The 21,061-nt window shown below is 50.0% G+C and overlaps 1 long non-coding RNA gene across 3 annotated transcripts in view; it reads right to left on the bottom strand.

Annotated features, from left to right (window-relative positions):
- Positions 1 to 5,202: 5,202 nt before the first annotated feature.
- Positions 5,203 to 21,061, bottom strand: part of LOC117098295 — a 25,960-nt gene continuing 10,101 nt past the window's right edge. The window contains exons 2-6 of one of the 3 annotated variants that reach the window (XR_004443314.1): positions 20,693 to 20,746; positions 19,518 to 19,571; positions 17,727 to 17,899; positions 16,755 to 17,573; positions 5,203 to 5,215 (exon numbers count right to left, since the gene is read on the bottom strand). This is a non-coding gene — a long non-coding RNA (uncharacterized LOC117098295). Of the gene's footprint in view, positions 5,216 to 16,754; positions 17,574 to 17,726; positions 17,903 to 19,517; positions 19,572 to 20,692; positions 20,963 to 21,061 lie in introns of those variants that run through there. The other 2 variants (XR_004443315.1, XR_004443312.1) reach the window with 2 other exon arrangements.

Below are 21,061 nucleotides of genomic sequence, written 5' to 3' on the forward strand. Positions count from 1 at the left end.
GACTTGATCCCCCTTCACCACCTGAAGCAGAGTCAATGAGAGGGGCTGGGGAACAGTCCTGAGGCCCTGCACCCACCATTCAATGTCTTCAGGATTGTGGTTCCTCAGAACTCTTGCACCACGTGCTGGCAGCACTCCCAGCATCTGAGTGTCTTGTGAAGTTGTACAGGATCCAGCAGAGGCCACTGGCTGTGCTGTCATATCCTAAGAGGCAGCCAGGCAGGTTTGGGTCGCTTGGCTGCTTCAGCACCAGAGGATGGACAGCGCCCATGCACCGAGGCCCTGGGGAGAATGAGAAGAGGGAAAGAAAGGGCAGAACGGGCCGGGCGCGGTGGCTCAAGCCTGTAATCCCAGCACTTTGGGAGGCCGAGACGGGCGGATCACGAGGTCAGCAGATCGAGACCATCCTGGCTAACACGGTGAAACCCCGTCTCTACTAAAAAATACAAAAAACTAGCCGGGCGAGGTGGCGGGCGCCTGTAGTCCCAGCTACTCGGGAGGCTGAGGCAGGAGAATGGCGTGAACCCGGGAGGCGGAGCTTGCAGTGAGCCGAAATGGCGCCACTGCACTCCAGCCTGGGCCACAGAGCGAGACTCTGTCTCAAAAAAAAAAAAAAAAAAAAAAGAAAGAAAGGGCAGAATGGAGTGATAAAGGGTCCATCCACCATGTCCCTGAATGGAGATATCCCTGTTCTCACAGTAGCCCCACACCGGGACCACAGTTGACACTCATGAGGATGCCAGCCTCCATTTATATGTCCTTATCTGACAACTCCTTCCCATTTTCATCCTGGAGACAAGACACACTAACTCTGAGGGCACCTGAGTGTAACCTGACACGGTCCTTGAAGACTTTTCATCCAAGCAGGATCCCTCCCTTGCCATCTCCAGACCTGCCCCACAAGCTCCCTCCCTGGTCTGGCTCTTGTTCACTCCTTCCAGGAAGCCTTCTACAGTCATCTCTAAAACGTGGCTGACTGTCCCTCCTTTATCCAGCACCTTGCATGCCTCCCCAGAGCCCTCCAGATCAAGTTCAAGTTCTTTGATCAGACACTTGATCTCAAGCTGCATTCTACCTCCTGAATTAAGATCCCGGAGATGCCCACCTTGCCCAGCACAAGTGCATCACTGAAGTTTGAAGTCTTGAACGTGGCCTTGGCCTTGAGGATGTCATCAATACCCTGGCTAGTGAGGCTGCAGTGCTGCTCCAGCATGATGGTGTCTAAAGCTGTGCACCAGGTCATAGGCCCTGCAGAAGTATCACTCCTCAGGAGTGAGGTAGCACAGGAACTCTGTGCACAGGCAGATCTGCTGGTGCCATTAAACTATGAGGGCAAGGAGCTTCAAGATGGTGGCAACATAATCACTAGAATTCCTGCAGGGTGAGGCTGGGGAGAGGAAGCAGTTGCATAACACATATGAAACCCTGGAAGCACTTCCCAGCCAGAATCTCAGGACAACATTACATCCAGATACGGGTGCCCTCTGAGAACACTTCTCTCTCTGCCTCCTACTCTTGAGCTGCCTCCTGGCCCAACATGCCCCAGCCTGGCCCAGGGCTTACAGCCCAGCAGGAGAGCCCTTGCCAGCTCTGTGACTCCTCCTGTGGAACCTCTGACTCTGCCTTGGGACCTCCCAATTCCCATGGGAAGCCCCCACAGCTCTGGATTGCCCCACCAGCCCCATAGGCCTTACTTGGTGCCTTAGCCCTCCCAGAACATGACATGTTTCTCAGAATGTGGCTGATGTCCAGGGCCATCTGTGGATGTTTGCTGGGGGCCTCTTGCTGTTCTGCTTTATGGTCTCTAGGGCAGAGCAGGGCCAAAAGGGGAAACCAATCAAATCTCAGAATGGACAAAAGGCTCACTGCCACAAATGGCAACCACCAGACAGTCAGCAGTGCTTCTGGAAAGAAAGGTTTCATTCTGCAAAACGCTCCTTGTTTGGCTTCTTTCTGAAGCCAGGGAAGGGTACCAAGCCCAGCTTACCTCCGGTGCCTACATTACCATCTGTGCCTAGGATGTGCGATGGGCCCCGGCTCCCACTGCAGGGTTGACGTTCCCTCCAGCTGGAGACCTGGGCTCCTGACACCGCCTGGCCTGTTTGTCCTGCTCTGGATGAGGGTGGAAAGGCTGTACCCGGTGTTTTCCTAGGTCCTTGGTTTCCGCCTTCCAGACATCCAGCAGGCGTGGCCATGCCCAGCCCCACACCTGAAAGTGGCCTCACCTGTAGAGCAGCCGAGACGTCTGCAGACAGAGGAGTGCCTGGCGAGACAGGCCGCCAGGGTCTCCGGGGAGGATCGGGGGCCAGAAGATTCTGGATGTTTCCAGTCTTGGGCTCTGTGGTTCCTCAAAGAGGTTAGGTTTACCTAAAACCAGGCCTCCCCTCCCACGATTCAAAGAGTGGATGCGTGCTCTGCATCAGGAACTCTGATCTGGACCTATGTTTTCATTTAGGTCTCCAAGAGACAACCCCTAACCTCTGAGCTAGGGATAGTCCAAGCTCTGGCATGAGATTCTCTTCTAGCAACATGATGCTTGCAGGGACAGGTAGAAAAGCTGGTGATCAGGCCTGCTGCCCTCTGGGTAAGGACAGTGTGCCCCCACCCTCTGAGAGGCAGGTGGTGCCAGACCACAGCACTGGATGCCTGTACCCTTGGCTCTGCAGACCCCGGTCATGGAGGTCCTCCCTCTTCACATTACCTTCTTGCTGCTCTTAAATTTCTTTTAGTCATTAAGCACTTTGAGCCATTTTTCTGTGCATCTCATCTGACATTTTTGCTCTCAGATGAAACACGATAAAGTAAGCCAAGCCACCAGGATTTCTGGAGGGGCCTTCGGTGCTGGGTCTTGGGCTCCAGGGCCCTGGTGGGCCTGAAATAGACGGAGCCAGGGAAGGACAAACACTGGGGCTGAGGCCCTATGACCCAATGGCCATTGGTGGCCTGGCCTTATGGCCCCAAGACACCCTGTCCTCAGGCCACAGACACCATGGGCTTTGGTCAGGACCCAGTCTCCCAGCAGTGTCCTGGCACTAGCAGGTGCTGACCCCTGAGCCACACCGCAGTTCTCGGTTTTGGGTTTGGTTCTGGTTCTGGGGACCGAGTTCTGGGGCTGCGTTTGGCAGAATCCATGGTGCCTCCCAGGGATGGTGTGCCACTCCTACTTGCCACGAAATGTGCACACAGGCTGTCCCACTGTCCAGCCCATCCTGCTGGACAGGATGGAGGAAGTCAGGGAACAGACAGGGTGGACATCTGGGGTGCAAGGAGAGACAGGTGCATGCTGGGAGGTCAGACCCTGTGAGGGTTATGGGGGCATCAGGTGGAGTGGACTCCAGGTGTACCCTCAATGCACTGGGCAGGTCTCAGGCCAGGATCCCTGGACCCTGGCTGGGTGATGTGGTCACTCCCTGGAGGATGCTATCAGGCCCCGGCCACCCACCCTGGGCAGCACCGTCCCATCTCAGGACTGGACTTTCTGAGTCCTAAGACAGGGCAGGGCTGCCCAGGCCTGACAGACTGGGAGGATCTGTTAAGTCCTCCATCCCTAGACCAGCCTTCCACACAGCAGGGACAGTCTCTTACCTTTACCTTCAGGGCACTGACTGATCCATCTCACTCTAAGGCAACCAAGGCAGAGCTGAGGACCTGTGCCAGGCTAGGAGCCAATCCCCTCCCTAAATGGGCCTGAGGGATGCACCATCCCTGTCCCAATCCTCCGCAAGTTTCAGCCCAGGAGACACATAGGGAAGGGAGGACAGAGCCTCCCTGCTGGCTGACACTGGAAAAGCGGGACCTGGGAGAAGAGGGAGCGCAGGGCTGGCAGGGGATGCTCCAGGACCATGGAGAGCTCGGGCTGCACCATGGGGCTGCCCCTCCTGGGCTGCAGGCTGTGCCCTCTGCAGGATCTGAGAAAGTCCAGTCCTGAGATGGGACAGCGCTGCCCAGGGTGGGTGGCCAAGGCCTGACAGCAGTCCCCCAGGGAGTGACTACATCACCCGGCCGGGGTCCAGGGAGCCTGGGGCAAGACCTGCCCAGTGCACTGAGGGTGCACCTGGAGCCCACCCCACCTGATGCCCTCACAGTCCTCACAGGGTCTGACCTGCCAGCATGCACCTAAGTCTCCCTGCACCCCAGCTGCCCACCCTGCCTGTTCCCTGGCTTCCTCCATCCTGTGCAGCCCACAGACTGTGACCATCTCACCAGCCACTCTGGCCCTTCCTTTACCTTTGCCCTGTCAAAATCTCTGAGCAAGATCTCCTAGGTCCATCCAAACACCTGCTTTGTCCACTTTTGACTGGGCTTTGGGCACTACTGGTCCATCCCAACTGTCCACAGGGCCTTTGATAATGTGCATTGCACCTGACATCTCCCAGCAGTGCTCAGCAGCCCCTGTTGGCCAGGTCCCTGCTGACCAGATCTTGCACATCAGGTCCTCCCTGACCACACCCTCACTGAATAGAACCCCATGACCAGGCCCCACTAACCAGGCTCCCACTGCCAGGCCCACAATGACCAGGACCCCACGTACCAGGATCTTACTGACCAGGGCCTCACTGACAAGGTCCTTACTGACAAGGCCTCACTGACAAGGTCCTTACTACAAGGCCTCACTGACCAGGTTCTTACTGACAAGGCCTTATTGATCAGGTTCCACCGATCATGACCCCATTGCCTGGCCCCGCAGATGAGGCCCCACTGATCAGACCTCCAGGGAACAGGCTGCCACTGACCAGGCCCCTATTAACCAGGCCTTAGGTGACCAGATGCCCCGACTGTGACCCTAGTGAGTAGGCACCACTGAATAGGCATCTACTGCTCAGATCCCCACTGACCAGTCAGCCCATAGCCACCCGGTGGCTACAAAACCCACCACTGACCAAGCCCTCTCTGACCAGGCCCCCACTGATTAGGTTCCACTGACCAGGCTGCCGTGACCAGTACCCCACTGATAAGGGCCTCACTGATGAGGACATGGCCACCAGGCCCTGCTGACTAGGTCCCACGTGACCAGCATCCATGGAATAGCACCCCTTGACCTGGTCACCAGTGACCCAGTCCATGCTGACATGGCCACCACTAAGCCCCAGCTGACCAGGTCTCCATTGACAAAGTCCTGCAGCCTAGTTTTACACTGACCAGACACCAAACAAGTGGTTGCCACTAGGTCCCCACTCACCAAGACCCCATTACTAGATCTCACTAATGAGACCCTCTCTAAGCAGACCCCTGCTGACCACGCCCCCAATAAACAGGCCTCACTGACCAAGTCCCAACTGACTAGTCCACTGACCAGGCCCACACTGATCAGGGGCCTTCTAACCACACCAGAAGGCCAAGCAGCAATGAGATATTTCATCCGGCAGGAGTAGGAGCAAGACAGAGAGAGGAAGGAGGTGCCACATCCTGTTATACAATCAGATCTCATGAGAACTCACTGTCAGGAGATCAGCATCAGGAAGATTAGCCACTGGTGAAGGAACCACCACCCACACCACTGCCCACTGTTTCCAGGCAGAAGCCTCCTGCAGAGGCAGAGCCTCTTGGGAAACTTCCACTATGGCAGTGCAGAAGGAAAATATGGGCTGGGAGCCCCCACACAGGAGGCCACCATCCTCCAGACCCCACATTCATAGACCCACCAACAGCTCACACCCTCAGTATAGAAAAGCTATAGACACTCAATTCCAGCCCAGCCCATAAAGCAGCCATGGGGGCTAAAGCCTGAAAAGCCACAGTGCACTGCCCTAGTAGAGGTTTTCCATGAGCCTCTGCCTGTGCAGCAGGCTACTCCCCCTTCCTACTACCCACCACCCTCCCACCACCCTACTGCCAACCTACTCCCCACCCTACCCGCCCCTTTTCCTTCCTACCCCAACCCCCTCCTGCCATGATTAAATCACCTCCCACCAGGTCCCACCTCCAACATTAAGGATTACAAGTCACATGAGTTTTGGTGAAGAAACACAGCCAAACCATATTATTCGACCCTGATACCCCAGAATCTCATGTCCTTCTCACAGAGCAAACCACATTCAGGCCTTTTCAAAAGTTCCTTACATCTTAACTCATTCCAGCATGAACTCAAATGTAAAAAAAGTTCAACATCTCATCTGAGACAAGTCTACAGTCCCTTTTGCCTATGAGTCCCTGAATTTAAAAGGATGTTCTTTCCTTTCAGGGTACAATGATGGTAAAGGCATTGGGTAAGCTTTTTCAATTCAAAGGGAAGAAATTTCCCAGGAAAAAAACACAAATAGGACCACAGGCCCAATGCAAGTCCAAAACCCAGGAGGCCAGTATCCATTCAATCTCAGAGCTCCAAAATCAAGAAGAGAACTCACTATCCTAAGCACAGCAATAAGGAGATGGTGTTTAATCATTTGTGAAGGATCCATCCCCCACCACCACTTTTCACCCCTCACCCCCACCATAATCCCCTCATTCTCCCTACCCCCCACCTTCCAACCCCCACTCTCCACCATGATTAAATCACCCTCCTCCAGACCCAACCTTTATTATTGTCCCTGACTCCCATTGTAAAATACAATGATGCTTTCCCCACAGTCCCCCCAAATCTTATATCATTCCAGCATTTATACAAACGTCCAAAGCTTAAAGTCTCATCTGATACAAGGCTACAGTCCCTTAGGCCCATGAGCCGCTGAACTGTAAAGCAAGTTAACTACTTCCAAGGTATAATGCTTGTGCAGACAATGGGTAAGCATTCTCAGCGAAAAGGAAGAATTTTGCCAGAAAGAACAAAACACAGACAGGACTTACAGGCCCCATGAAACTCCAAACCCGGAAGGCCAGTCATTCATTCCTACAGTTCCAAAATCACCCTTTTTGAAATCTTATCCCACATCCAGGGCACAGGGATGTGAGGTCTGGTCTCTGAAGGCCTTGGGCAGCTCTGCACCTGTGGCTTTGCAGGGTTTATGCCCCATGGCTGCTCTTATGGGCTGGACTGGTGTTGAGTGCCTGTAGCTTTTCCTGACTGATAGTACAAGCTGTTGGTGGCTCTATGAATCTGGGGTCTCCATGATGGTGGCCTCCAGTATGGGGGCTCCAACCCCCTATTTTCCTCTGCACTGCCCTAGTAGAGATTTCTTATGAGGTTCTGCGTTTTTGGGATGCTTTTGTCTGGTCACCCAGGCATTTCCACACATCTTCCAAAGTCTATAGAGAGGCTCCCAAGCCTCTAGTCTCATGATCTGTCCACCCAGTGGCTTAACACTATGAGGAAGTTACCAAGGCTTCTAACTTGCACCCTCTGAAGCAGTGACCCAAGCTGCATTTGTGCATTTTTAGCCATGGCTGGAGCTGGAGCTGCAGGGCTGCAGGCAGCAGTGTCCTGAGGCTGCACATAGAGGGGAGTCACAGGACTGGCCCAGGAAACCATTCTTCTCTCCTAGGCCCAGGGCCTGTGACAGCAAGGGCTGCTGCAAAGGTCTCTGAAATGCCTTCAAGGCCTTTTCCTGTTGTCTTGGCTATTAGCACTGGGCTTCTTTTTATGCAAATTTCTAAAGCCTACCTGAATTTTCTCCCGGAAAATCAGCTTTTCTTTTTGACACTTGGCCAGGCTGCAAGTTTTCCAAAATTTTGAGTTCTGTTTCTCATTTAATATAAGAGTTGGGACTCATTTAATGTAAGTCCCATCCAGAGGTCATTTTCTTGGTCACACATTAGAGCACAGGCTGTTCGATGCAGACAGGACACCTCTTGAGCTTTACTTCCTAGAAGTTCATTCCACCAGATATGCACTAAGTCAAAACCCTCAAGTTTAAAGTTTCACAGATCTCCAGGGCAGGGTCACCATGCAGCCACATTCTTTGCTACAGCAAAACAAAAGTAACCTTGGTTTCTGTTCCCAGTAAGTTCCTCATTTTTATCTGAGACCTTCTTAAGTCTGGCTTTCACTGATCATTTTCCTGTCAGCCTTCTGATCACAAGTATTTAACAATTCTTTACAAAGATCCAAACTTTTCCTCATGTTCCTGTCTTCGAAGCCCTCCAAACTCTCTCGACCTCTGTCTGCTACCCTCTTCTGAACCTGCTTCTACATTATCAGACATCTTTGTCACAGCCTGGCAATGTGGTAAAGGAAGACAAGTCCATTTTCAGGGGGAAAATCCAAGAAGGCTTCAGATACTTGAATGAAAAGAAGCTGAGTGAGGATTGCCAAGACATTCAGGAAAAGGCCTTGAAGACATTTCATACATCCACTCCCCAGTGCTAATTTTCTCTGTGATCAGAAAGAAAAGGGGTTTAATTGGCTCATGATTCTGCAGGTTGTAAGGAAGCACAGTGGCTTCTGAAACTGGGAGGACTCAGGAAGCTGAGTCCGCCCCCTACTGTTTCCAGGCAGAAGCCTGATGCAGAGGCAGAGCCTCTTGGAAAACCTCTACTAGGGCAGTGCAGAAAGAAAAGATAGGCTTGGAGCCCCTAGGCAGGAGGCCACCATCTTCCAAACCCCAGATTCATAGACCCACCAACAGCCTGCACCCTCAGTATGGAAAAGCTACAGGCACTCAACACCAGCCCAGCCCATGAGAGCAGCCATGGGGCTAAAGCCTGCAAAGCCCCAGGTGCACTGCCCTAGTAGAGGTCTTCCATAAGCCTCTGCCTCTGCAGCAGGCTACTCCCTCTTCCTAATACCCACCACCCTCACACCACCCTACGGCCAGCCTACTCCTTCCCACCCTCCCCACCTCTTTCTCCTTACACCCCCACCCACCTACCATCCATGATTAAATCACCTCCCACCAGGCTTCATCTCCAAAATTTGGGATTACAATTCCACATTTTTCTAGGGAAACACAGCCAAACCATATTATTCCGACCTTGACCCTTTCAAATCTCATGTCCTTCTCACAGGGTAAAATACAAACATGCCTTTTCAAAAGTTTCCAAAAGCCTTAACTCATTCCAGCATTAACTCAAATATAAAAAGTTCAAAGTCTCATTTGAGACAAGGCTACAGTCTCTTTTGCCTGTGAGTCCCTGAAGATAAAAAGAAGTGCTTTTCTTTCAAGGTACAATGATGGTACAGTTATTGCGTAAGATTTCTCAATCCAAAGGGAAGACATTTCCCAGAAAACGAACACAAATGGGACCACAGGCCCAATGCACATCCAAAACCTGGCAGACCAGTATTCATTCAATCTCACAGCTAAAAAATCTCGAAGAGAACTATCAGAAGGACAGCATTAAGGAGATGGTGTTTAACCATTTGTGAAGGATCTGCCCCCCACCCCTGCCTTTCACTCCCAACCCCACCATAATTCCCCCTAATTTACCCCATCACTCCACCTTCCAACCTCCACTCTCCACCATGATTAAATCACCTTCCGCCAGCCCCAACCTTTAACATTTCCCATTACAATTCCACATGAGTTTGGTAGGGACACAGGGCCAAATCATATTATTCTGTCCCTGCCCCCTGCAAATCTCATGTCTTTCTCACATTGCAAAATACAATGATGCCTTCTCTACAGTCCCCCAAATCTTAACTCACTCCAGCAAATGTCCAAAGCCCAAAGTTTCATCTGAGACCAGCATACAGTCCCTTCTGCCCATGAGCGTCTGAATTATAAAGCAAGTTAACTACTTCCAATGTACAATGATTGTACAGGCAATGGGTAAGCATTCCCAGCCAATAGAATAAAAATGCCAGAACGAAAAAACAAACACCAATGGGACTCACAGGATACATGAACGTCCAAAACCCAACAGGCCATTCAATCCTACAGCTCCAAAATCATCCTTTTGGAATCCTTGTCCCACATCCACGGCACAGGGGTGTGAGGGCTGGGCTCCCAAGGCTTTGGGCAGATCTCCACCTGTGGGTTTGCAGTGATCAGCCCCTGTGGCTGCCCTCATGGACAGGGCTGGTGTTGAGTGCCTGTAGCTTTTCCACACTGAGGGGGCAAGCTGTTGGTGAGTTTATGAATCTGGGGTTTGGAGGATGGTGCCTCCCAGTGTGAGGGCTTCAACCTGATATGTCCCTTCTTTGCTGCCCTAGTAAAGATTTCCCATGAGGCTCTGCCTCTTGGAAAGGTTTCTGATGGACACCCAGGCTTTTCAGTACATCCTCTGGAGTCTAGATGCAGGCTCTTAAGCCTCTAGTCTCTTGCTCTGTGCACCTACTGGCTTAACACTATTTGGAAGCCATCAAGGTTTGGAGCCAACTCTGAGGCAGTGATCCAAGCTGTACCGGTGTATCTTTCAGCCATGGCTGGAGCTGGAGCTGCAGGGATGCAGGCAGCAGTGTCCTGATGATGCCTGCAGCAGTGAGGCCATGGAGCTGGCCCAGAAAATCATTCTTCTCTCCTAGGCCCCAGGGCCTGTGACAGCAAGGGCTGTTGCAAAGGTCTCTGAAATGCCATCAAGGCCTTTTCCCCATTGTCTTGGCTATTTGCACTAGGCTCTTTTTTACGCAAATATTCTTAAGTGTTCTTGAATTTTCCCCCTGAAAATCAGCTTTTCTTTGTGACCACTTGGCTAGGCTGCAAATTCTTCAAATTTTTGAGCTCCACTTCCCATTTAAATAGAAGTTGCAACTTGAGGTCATTTCTTAGGTTGCACATAAGAACACAGGCTGTTGAACGTAGAGGACACCTCTTTAGCTATGCTGCCAAGATGTTCATTCCACCAGATACATCCTAAATCATCACCCCCATGTTTGTAGTTTCACAGATCTCCAGGGCTAAGGCCAATCAAATGTAACCTTGGCTCCTGTTCACAGGAAATTCCTCATTTTCATCTGAGACCTTTTAAGTCTGGCCTTCGCTGTCCATCCTTCTGTCAGCCTTCTCATCACAAGTATTTAACAATTCTTTTCAGTGGTCCAAACTTTTCCTCATCTTGCTGTCTTCTACACGTTCCCAACTCTCCCGACCTCTGTCTTTTACCCACTTCTGAACCTGCTTCTACATTCTCAGTTATCTTTGTCACAGCTTGGTAATGTAGTAAAAGAAGAAAAGTCCATTTCCAGGGGAAAATTCACAAAGGCTTTCAGATATTTTCATGAAAAGAACGTGGGTGCTGGTTGCCAAGACAGTGGGGAAAAGGCCTTGAAGGCATTTCATAGCTCCACTTCACAGCACTAACTTTCTGTATAATCATAAAGAAAAGAGGTTTAGGCTGGGCGCGGTGGCTCAAGCCTGTAATCCCAGCACTTTGGGAGGCCGAGATGGCGGATCACGAGGTCAGGAGATTGAGACCATCCTGGCTAACACGGTGAAACCCCGTCTCTACTAAAAATACAAAAAACTAGCCGGGCGAGGTGGCGGGCGCCTGTAGTCCCAGCTACTCCGGAGGAGAATGGCGTAAACCCGGGAGGCGGAGCTTGCAGTGAGCCAGCCCAGGCGACAGAGCGAGACTCCGTCTCCAAAAAAAAAAAAAAAAAAAGAAAAGAGGTTTAATTGGCTCACGGTTCTGCAGGCTGTAAAGGAAGCATAGTGGCTTCTGCTTCTAGGAGGACTCACGAAGCCTCCCAATCATACCAGAAGGCAAGGGGCACAGAGATGCTTCATATGGCAGGAGTAGGGGCAAGACTGAGAGAGGAAAGAGGTGCCACACCCTATTATACAACCAGATCTCATGAGAACTCCATATCACAAGGTCAGCATCAATAAGATGGTGCATAACCACTGGTGAAGGATCCGCCCCTCCCCACCTCCACCTCCACCTCCCACTGTTTCCAGGCAGAAGCCTGCTGCACAGGCACAGTCAGATTCATAGACCCAACGACAGCTTGCACCCTCAGTGTGGAAAAGCTGCAGGCACTCAACACTAGCCCAGTCCATGAGAGCAGCCGCGGGGGCTAAAACTTGCAAAGCCACAGGTGCACTGCCCTAGTAGAGGTTGTCCATGAGGCTGTGCCTCTGCAGTAGGTGACTCCCTACTCCCACTACACCCCACCCTTCCACCACCCTGCAGCCAGCCTACTCCTCCTCACCCTACCCACTCCTTTTTCCTTCCACCCGACCCGCCTCCCATCCATGATTAAATCACTCTCAACAGGCCCTCTTCCTTCTGTCATTCTCCAATCCCTCCAAACCCTCTCAGTCTTTGTTTGTTACCCACTTGGAACCTGCTTCTACTTTTTCAGGTATCTCTAGAGTGGGCTTGGCTATGTAGTAATAACACAAAACCTGATTTAAGGGGGGAAAATTCAAGAAGACTTCAGAAACTTGCGTATACAGAAGCCCTGTGCAAATTAGCCAAGACAAATGGAAAAAGGCCTTCAAGACATTTCACAGCTCCTCTCTGCAGTTCTAATTTTCTGTATTATCGTAAATAAAAGAGGTTTAACTGACTTGGGATTCTGCAGGCTGTGAAGGAAGCATAGTGTCTTTTGATTCAGGGAGGAGTCAGGAAGCCTCCTAATTATACCAGAAGGCCAAGGGACAATGAGCTGTCTCCCATGGCAGGAGTAGGAGCAAGACAGAGTGAGGAAAGAGGTTCCACAGCCTGTTAAACAATCAGATAACATGAGAACTCACTATCAGGACAGCATCAAGGGGATGCTCCTGCATCGTTCATGAAGGATCTACCCGCACCATTTTATGACTAAATCTTTTTCCACCTAGGCCCCACCTCTAACATTAGGGAGTATAATTCCACATGAGTTTTGAAAGGGACATAGAGACAAACCATATTATTCTGTCCCTGACCCTACGAACTTCATGTTCTTCTCACATTGCAAAATACAATCATGCCTTGCCAGCATGAGTCTTAACTCATTTCAGCATTAACTCATTTCAGCATGAACTCAAAGTTACAAAGTCCAAAGTCTCATCTAAGTTAAGGCTCCAGTCTCTTTTTTCCTATGAGCCTCTGATATAAAAAGCAAGTTCACTGCTTCTAAGGTACAATGATGGTACAGGCATTGTGTAAGCTTTCCATATCCAAAAGGAAGACATTCCCAGAAAGCTTCTTATTTCTATCTGAGGCCTCCTCAGCCTAGCCTTCACTGTCCATGTTTCTGTTAGGATTTTTGTCACAACCATTGAACCAGTCTCTAAGATGGTCCAAACATTTTCTCATCTATCTGTCTTCTTTTGAGCCCTCCAAACTCCTACAATGTCTGTCCATTACCTAGTTCCAAAGCTGCTTCCACATTTTCAGGTATCTTTATAGCAATGCTCCAGTCCTCATTTGCCATTTTCTGTATGATTCATTTTGAAAAAGAGGTTTAATTGGCTCACGGTTCTGCAGGCTGTAAAGGAAGCATAGTGGCTTCTGCTTCTAGGAGGACTCACGAAGCCTCCCAATCATACCAGAAGGCAAGGGGCACAGAGATGCTTCATATGGCAGGAGTAGGGGCAAGACTGAGAGAGGAAAGAGGTGCCACACCCTATTATACAACCAGATCTCATGAGAACTCCATATCACAAGGTCAGCATCAATAAGATGGTGCATAACCACTGGTGAAGGATCCGCCCCTCCCCACCTCCACCTCCACCTCCCACTGTTTCCAGGCAGAAGCCTGCTGCACAGGCAGAGTCAGATTCATAGACCCAACAACAGCTTGCACCCTCAGTGTGGAAAAGCTGCAGGCACTCAACACTAGCCCAGTCCATGAGAGCAGCCGTGGGGGCTAAAACTTGCAAAGCCACAGGTGCACTGCCCTAGTAGAGGTTGTCCATGAGGCTGTGCCTCTGCAGTAGGTGACTCCCTACTCCCACTACACCCCACCCTTCCACCACCCTGCAGCCAGCCTACTCCTCCTCACCCTACCCACTCCTTTTTCCTTCCACCCGACCCGCCTCCCATCCATGATTAAATCACTCTCAACAGGCCCTCTTCCTTCTGTCATTCTCCAATCCCTCCAAACCCTCTCAGTCTTTGTTTGTTACCCACTTGGAACCTGCTTCTACTTTTTCAGGTATCTCTAGAGTGGGCTTGGCTATGTAGTAATAACACAAAACCTGATTTAAGGGGGGAAAATTCAAGAAGACTTCAGAAACTTGCATATACAGAAGCCCTGTGCAAATTAGCCAAGACAAATGGAAAAAGGCCTTCAAGACATTTCACAGCTCCTCTCTGCAGTTCTAATTTTCTGTATTATCGTAAATAAAAGAGGTTTAACTGACTCGGGATTCTGCAGGCTGTGAAGGAAGCATAGTGTCTTTCGATTCAGGGAGGAGTCAGAAAGCTCCTAATTATACCAGAAGGCCAAGGGACAATGAGCTGTCTCCCATGGCAGGAGTAGGAGCAAGACAGAGTGAGGAAAGAGGTTCCACAGCCTGTTGAACAACCAGATAACATGAGAACTCACTATCAGGACAGCATCAAGGGGATGGTCCTGCATCGTTCGTGAAGGATCTACCCGCACCATTTTATGACTAAATCTTTTTCCACCTAGGCCCCACCTCTAACATTAGGGAGTATAATTCCACATGAGTTTTGAAAGGGACATAGAGACAAACCATATTATTCTGTCCCTGACCCTACGAACTTCATGTTCTTCTCACATTGCAAAATACAATCATGCCATGCCAGCATGAGTCTTAACTCATTTCAGCATTAACTCATTTCAGCATTAACTCAAAGTTACAAAGTCCAAAGTCTCATCTAAGTTAAGGCTCCAGTTTCCTTTTTCCTATGAGGCTCTGATATAAAAAGCAAGTTCACTGCTTCTAAGGTAAAATGATGGTACAGGCATTGTGTAAGCTTTCCATATCCAAAAGGAAGACATTTCCCAGAAAGCTTCTTATTTCTATCTGAGGCCTCCTCAGCCTAGCCTTCACTGTCCATGTTTCTGTCAGGATTTTTGTCACAATCATTTAACCAGTCTCTAAGATGGTCCAAACATTTTCTCATCTATCTGTCTTCTTTTGAGCCCTCCAAACTCCTACAATGTCTGTCCATTACCTAGTTCCAAAGCTGCTTCGACATTTTCAGGTATCTTTATAGCAATGCTCCAGTCCTCATTTGCCATTTTCTGTATGATTCATTTTGAAAAAGAGGTTTAATTGGCTTATGGTTCTGCAGGGTGGACAGGAAGCACACTGGCTTCTGCTTCTGGGAGGCCTCAGAAATCTTTCAATCTTCGTGCAAGGCGAAGAAAGAGAATTGCCTCACATGGCAAGAGCAAAACATGCAGAGTAGGGAGGTGACACAGAGTTTTCAATGACCAGGTCTCATGAGAAGTCACTCATGATTGTGAGGACAGTAGCAAGAGGATGCTGCTAAACCATTCATGAGAAATTTGCCTTCAGGATTCAATCACCTTAGACCAGGATCTACCTTCAACATTAGGAAATATAATTCAACATGAGATTTGGTGGGGACACATATTTGAATTGCATCATCAGTCTTTGAGTATAAAGACATCCACAGCAGGCTTTATACAGCCAGCTTCTTTGAGACTCTTCACACGGTTTGAAGTCTACAGCATATACACTAAAATATTCATACTTTAAAAGGCAATAAAGTAAGTGGTATCTTTCTTCCAAAAGTTACACTGGTAGTGTAGGCATTCATAGCCTGATTTAGTTCATGTTTGCTACTCTTTCTATTCTATCACCATATTAACTGTTTCCTACACAATTCTATATTCAGCTGAGTTTCAACTGAGAACAAAAGCATCCTTGTCCTACCACCAATAGCTGGCACTAGCTCTTTTTTAGTGTTACTATTCTGCTGTAGAAAGTATCCTTGAACTGGAAACAGTCCACAAAGGAGTATCTAGTCATTTAACACTATCAATTCCTGGGTGACTTTTTGAAAAAATAGTATCTCTTGTTGCAAGAAATGCTGCATCTGTGAGTCCATGTTTCTCACTCAAATTGGATGAAAATGGTGAATTTCAGCCACAGTGTCCCAAGAAATCCTGTTCCTGTGATTCTGATGTCATCAGCCTCTGCACCTCTGTCTTCCCTTCTGCCTCGCATTGCCTGCTTTTCGTGACATTGGTAAAAGCTTCCTTGTGTATGTGGATGATGTCTAGGATGTTGGCCTGGTGTCCCTGAGACAGCCCCAACAGGTCCATGACTGGGTCCAGGTCCTGCCTGGGTTGATTGGCAAAGAGCTCACTGATGGTGTGGAAGGCATCTCTGGTGAAATGACGGCCTGTTCCAGCTCCAAGACCTGGCCGAGGCTGAAGAACTGGCTGCCTTCTGATGCTCCTTCTTAAAGCCTGTCACCGTCATCTGCTTGCATGTCAACTCACTGGCTGTGAAGTTGAGCCGAGTGTCCTGCTGTCCATCTTTTTGGTGAATCACTCGAAGCTGTCAATCTTGCTCTCCCACTCCTAAAGGCTAAGGGTCATCCTGGGGGTGGGCTCAGGGTCAGGAAGAAGCTGGAATTCACCATCTCATCCTTCTCAGCCTTCCTCTTGCCCTGTCTCCAGGCTGTCTCTTCAGCACTGGTGGGGCACATCAGGAAGTGATGGAAGATGTGGCACTGTGCCCGCAGCCAGAAGCTGGCCGTGTGGTTCATCCACCAGATTGGGCCCTTTCTGTACTTGAGCATAGAGTCGTCCTTAAGATGGCCTGTGGTCTGCCTCTTGGCACCCAAGAAGCCCACAGTGCTGTAGGAGCCCTGAAGCATGGACTGGGGCCCCAAGGGCAGCGCACACCCTGCTCCTGAACCTGCTGCTCATTTTCTCTATGTGGCTCCATTTGTAGCACAGTTGTTGCACTGAGGCCTGTGCATGCCAGGCAAGGCCAAGCTGGCTCAAAGAGCAACCAGCCACCTCTGCAAGGGTGTGCCAGGAGCAGGTGGACCAGCCACCAAACCTCACTCACTGCCAGTCAGGGTAAATCAGTAATTCTGCCCTGGAGGTAGGGCCCCAGTGCCATCTGCTTTTCCTCAGGCCTCCGCTCCATCAGCCATCAGGGGACAGCTACTCAGTCTGTGGAAACCTGGCCACCCCTGCTTCCTTGCGTGGGTGAGGTTGGTGGCTGGTCTACCTGCTCCAGGCACACCCTTGCAGAGGTGGCTGGTTGCTCTTTGAGTCAGCTTGGCCTTGCCTGGCATGCACAGGCCCTGGGTATTAACAAGCTGCGCTGAGGGAGCTTGTCCTATCTTGTGCCAAATTCTAAGTCTGGCCAGGGCCACAGAAGGCTGAGTCCCCTGGGTGGTAATCCTGGTTGCTGCTGGGGGCCCACAGTGCCTCTCCCCTCCCAGGGCCCAGGATGAGGCCCGACTGGGTCAAGACCCTTTAGATATGGATCTTGTTCCCCAGGAGGGGGCCTCTGTCCCACAGGTTGGGTGAGAAGATGTATGGCATGCTGCTGGCTGCTAGGGTTGTTGGGAGGCCACGTTTACCCTTCCCTCCAGGGACATCAAAGTTTCCAGCTTCCCCTTTGAGAATGACGTCCCAAGGGCCAGGTGCCATCTGGGGCTGCAGGGCAGCTGTCCGCATGCTGCCCTGGCTTCTTCCATGTCTGCTCATCACTACCCACCAAGGGGGGTCAGAGGCAGGCACCATGCAGGGCGGTTGTCTCTGGACCTGCGTCTTGGTATCATGGAGCCAGACTGGACCTGGTGACAGGGCCCTGATGGGGTTGTCCTGGTGGTCCTGGGGTGTCCAGAGCAGATGCAGAATGGAATTGCTGTGAGGATGAATGAGATGACTCTCAGCACAGAACAGGCACCTGGTGAATGCTCAGGGATTACCCTCTGTAGCTGCCCAGAGGCCAAAACCACACACCTGATAGCGACTGTCCCTAAGCCAGGAAGAAGAGAAGAGAGCAGGTTCCACTCACCTGAGTCTGATTAGTCAGCTGTGTTGAGATGTGCCTCTCACCTAGAAAACAGTCCTTCACGCAGAGCCACTCACAGACTCTGCTGTGTGTCTCTTACTGTTCCACAACACAGAGGCGATGGGGACTCAGCAACAGCGACATCGTGGGATGACACAATCCACCACAACGGGAGCCTGCTTGGGTCAACAGGGCCCAGAGTCAGTGTCCTCTATCCCCTGAACTGACATGTGTGCATGCATTGTGTTTGTGCATGCGTGTGTGTGTGTGTACATATGGGTGGGTGTGTGTCTTGCTTCTCTGGCCAGGCCTAGCTGCTCCACTCACAGGTGCACCCACGTCCTCATCACTGTCACCACCAGGGCCCAGGGCCAGGATTAGAGCCTCCACAAGTGCTCCCCAATCTCTACCCTCCCCACTGAGGGTTGTCCTGGGGATGCAGACAGAGGAAGGGCACCGGGCAGAGCAGAGAGGGCTGGCACCCTCTCTAGGTGGAACCCAGGTCGTGTGTAAAGTTGTAGTTCTGCCAAGCAGTGTGGATTCAACACATCTTCTCACATTCTCTTTCCAGCAAACCTCCAGGGTGCCCTAACTCAGCTTCCCTACAGATGGAGGCAAGAAGGCTCCACAGACAAACCCCCTGCCTGAGGTCACACAGTGGCCAACTGGCCAGGTTCCTACTGACCAGGTGCCCCCAACAAGGTCCCCACTGATGAGCCCCTAATGACCACTCCTCCATTGACCAGGTCCCACTGACCAAGTCCCCACTGACCACATCTCCCTAACCAGGCCCCCATTAATAGGCCTCATGGACCAGACCCCACTGACCAATTTCCACTGATCTGGTCCCCATTGACTGGGTTCCCACTGACAAGACCATAATTTACCAGGTTGCCGCTCACCCCAACCCCACTGAACAGTTCTCCATGGATCAGTGCCCAGCTGACCAAGCCCTCTCTGACCAGCCCCTCACTAACCAGGCTGCAAGCCACTAAAGCCCCACACTGACCAGGCCCCTAATATACTGAGAAGACCCCACCAACCAGTTTTTTATAGTTTATGTTCCAACCGATCAGGCCCCACTAATAAGGCCACCACTAACCAGGTCCCCATGACTAGGCTTCCAATGACTAGGTCACCAGGTCCCCACTGGTGAGGCCTTCACTGAGGAGGCCACTGCTCACCAGGTCCCTGCTGATCAGGTCCCAACTGACCAGGTCCTGATGACCAGGTCATCTCTTACCATGGTCCACTGCTGAGGGCCCTGAGCAGTGGTGCTCAAAGTCTCATTACAATGCCCCCATCAGCCCACAGACTCTCCCTCCCTGCATGTGTGCCCAGAGGTCAGGCCTTGGGGGTTTTCTTGGGCCCCAAGGCCTCTCCTCCAAGACACAGGGAGGGACAGTCAGCCTCAGGCTCCAGGTACCCAGCTTCACACTTGCTCCCCCAAGGCCCTCTGGGCCCATCTCAAAGGACACAGTGAGGTGGCCTGGCACTGCCTGGACATGCCATGTAGCCTATTCCTGAGTGTCAGAGTGGGAAGAAGGAAGGGACATTTGGCAGACAAGACACCCTGTTCTTCTGGGTCTCCCAGGCCCTTCCCAGAGAGCCCCGATCTAGAGACACAGCACGGAGGTTGCAGAGAGACTAATCCAGAACCCTTGAGGCTGAGCCAGAGACCACACGAGGATTGTCCCCAGACAGCTAGAAGGCCCTTTGCTAGTTTCTTGGTATCTCAGTGGATGCAGCAGTGGTTCTTCTGTTGGGGACTAGTGTGTGCTGGGGAGGGCTCACCTGTTTCCTCGGTGGCTCCAACTCTGCTTCTAAGAAAAATCACTCATTCCGGCCCTGGGGCAGAGAAAATACAAGATTAGCTTAGAACATTTTATGCCAGAAAGTAAAAGTGCTGACAGAGTAACAGGGACAAATAAAAAAGACATAAAGTCAGCTTGAAATGTCTACCACTGGCCTAATCTTGGGGAACTGGAGCACAAGAATCATGAGCTTTCCCTTCTCCTTATTTATTGTTTTTGTTTGTTTTTGAGATAGAGTCTCGCTCTGTTGCCCAGGCTGGAGTGCAGTGGCGCAATCTCGGCTCACTGCAAGCTCCACCTCCCGGGTTCACGCCATTCTCCTGCCTCAGCCTCCCGAGTAGCTGGGACTATAGGCGTCCGCCACCATGCCTGACTAATTTTTGTATTTTTAGTAGAGATGGGGTTTCACTTTGTTAGCCAGGATGGTCTCGATCTCCTGACCTCGTGATCGCCTGGCTTGGCCTCCCAAAGTGCTGGGATCACGGTCGTAAGCCACTGCACCCGGTCTTATTTATTGGTGTTATTTCTCCATGTAGAACAAAGAAGAGAACAAGAAAATCATCTGGCAACCATCATAGTAATACTTGTTCAAACACAAGTCACCCACGAAATGCTAAATCTAATGGGTTTTGAGGAGTAACCAGATATTTACAGAGCCTCAAAGTATTTCCACACAAGAAATGGTTGAACTACACATTGAAAATCATAACATTAGTATGGACAAACCTGGTAGGTACTCTTTAAGTCTCCTACTATATAGAGTAATAAAAACCGTAAAATACAAATAAGCCTTTGATGACCTTTACTAAAGTGTCAATGATGACTTGGTTGTTTTGCTGTTTAAACAGCTGACATTTGGGCAATTTGAGTATGCCAAACTCAGTAATACTGGTGTTCATTTGCAAGATCCACTTAAAACTTAAGAAGGCTAAAAAATGTCATTTAAAATAGCATATAAATTTTCTTCATACATATGACACAGAAATATTCTAGTACATGAAAAATTTAGTAAAGATTGTGATGTTATATATTTTATGAGAAACAATTAAAATTTCATGTAAATAGCCCAGTAATAAAGTTTTATTATCTTTTAAATCATACAACTTTTCCTTAAGATTTTCTGGTTAAATACTCTCTTCATCAGATGTGGCTTACCAGTGGATTCTAGAGAAGAAAGTAGATGGGAGCAAGTGCCCAACACAGCAAAAGCTGGAAAGAAAAAGAAAGAATTATGTTCTTTACCTAAAACATTTCAGTTAACTAAGTGTGAGTTTAAAATGTACAGCGTTGAGAACATTATCAGAGTTAATAAAAATGAGAAATATGTATGTACAATTACAATCCAAAATTACTATTCAATAATCTACACATAGCATAAATTCTAACTGTGGTTAAATATCACAGCTTTTTCATTCTTCATTCATGTACTCAACAGCCACGTTCTAAGGTACTGAAACTAACACTGGAATTACAAGATGAAGATGGCATGGTCCACCTCTCAACAGTCATATGCTATAACCTAAA

This window comes from Trachypithecus francoisi, unplaced genomic scaffold (genome assembly GCF_009764315.1).
Source record: "Trachypithecus francoisi isolate TF-2019V2 unplaced genomic scaffold, Tfra_2.0 Lachesis_group16, whole genome shotgun sequence".
Taxonomy (NCBI): domain Eukaryota; kingdom Metazoa; phylum Chordata; class Mammalia; order Primates; family Cercopithecidae; genus Trachypithecus; species Trachypithecus francoisi.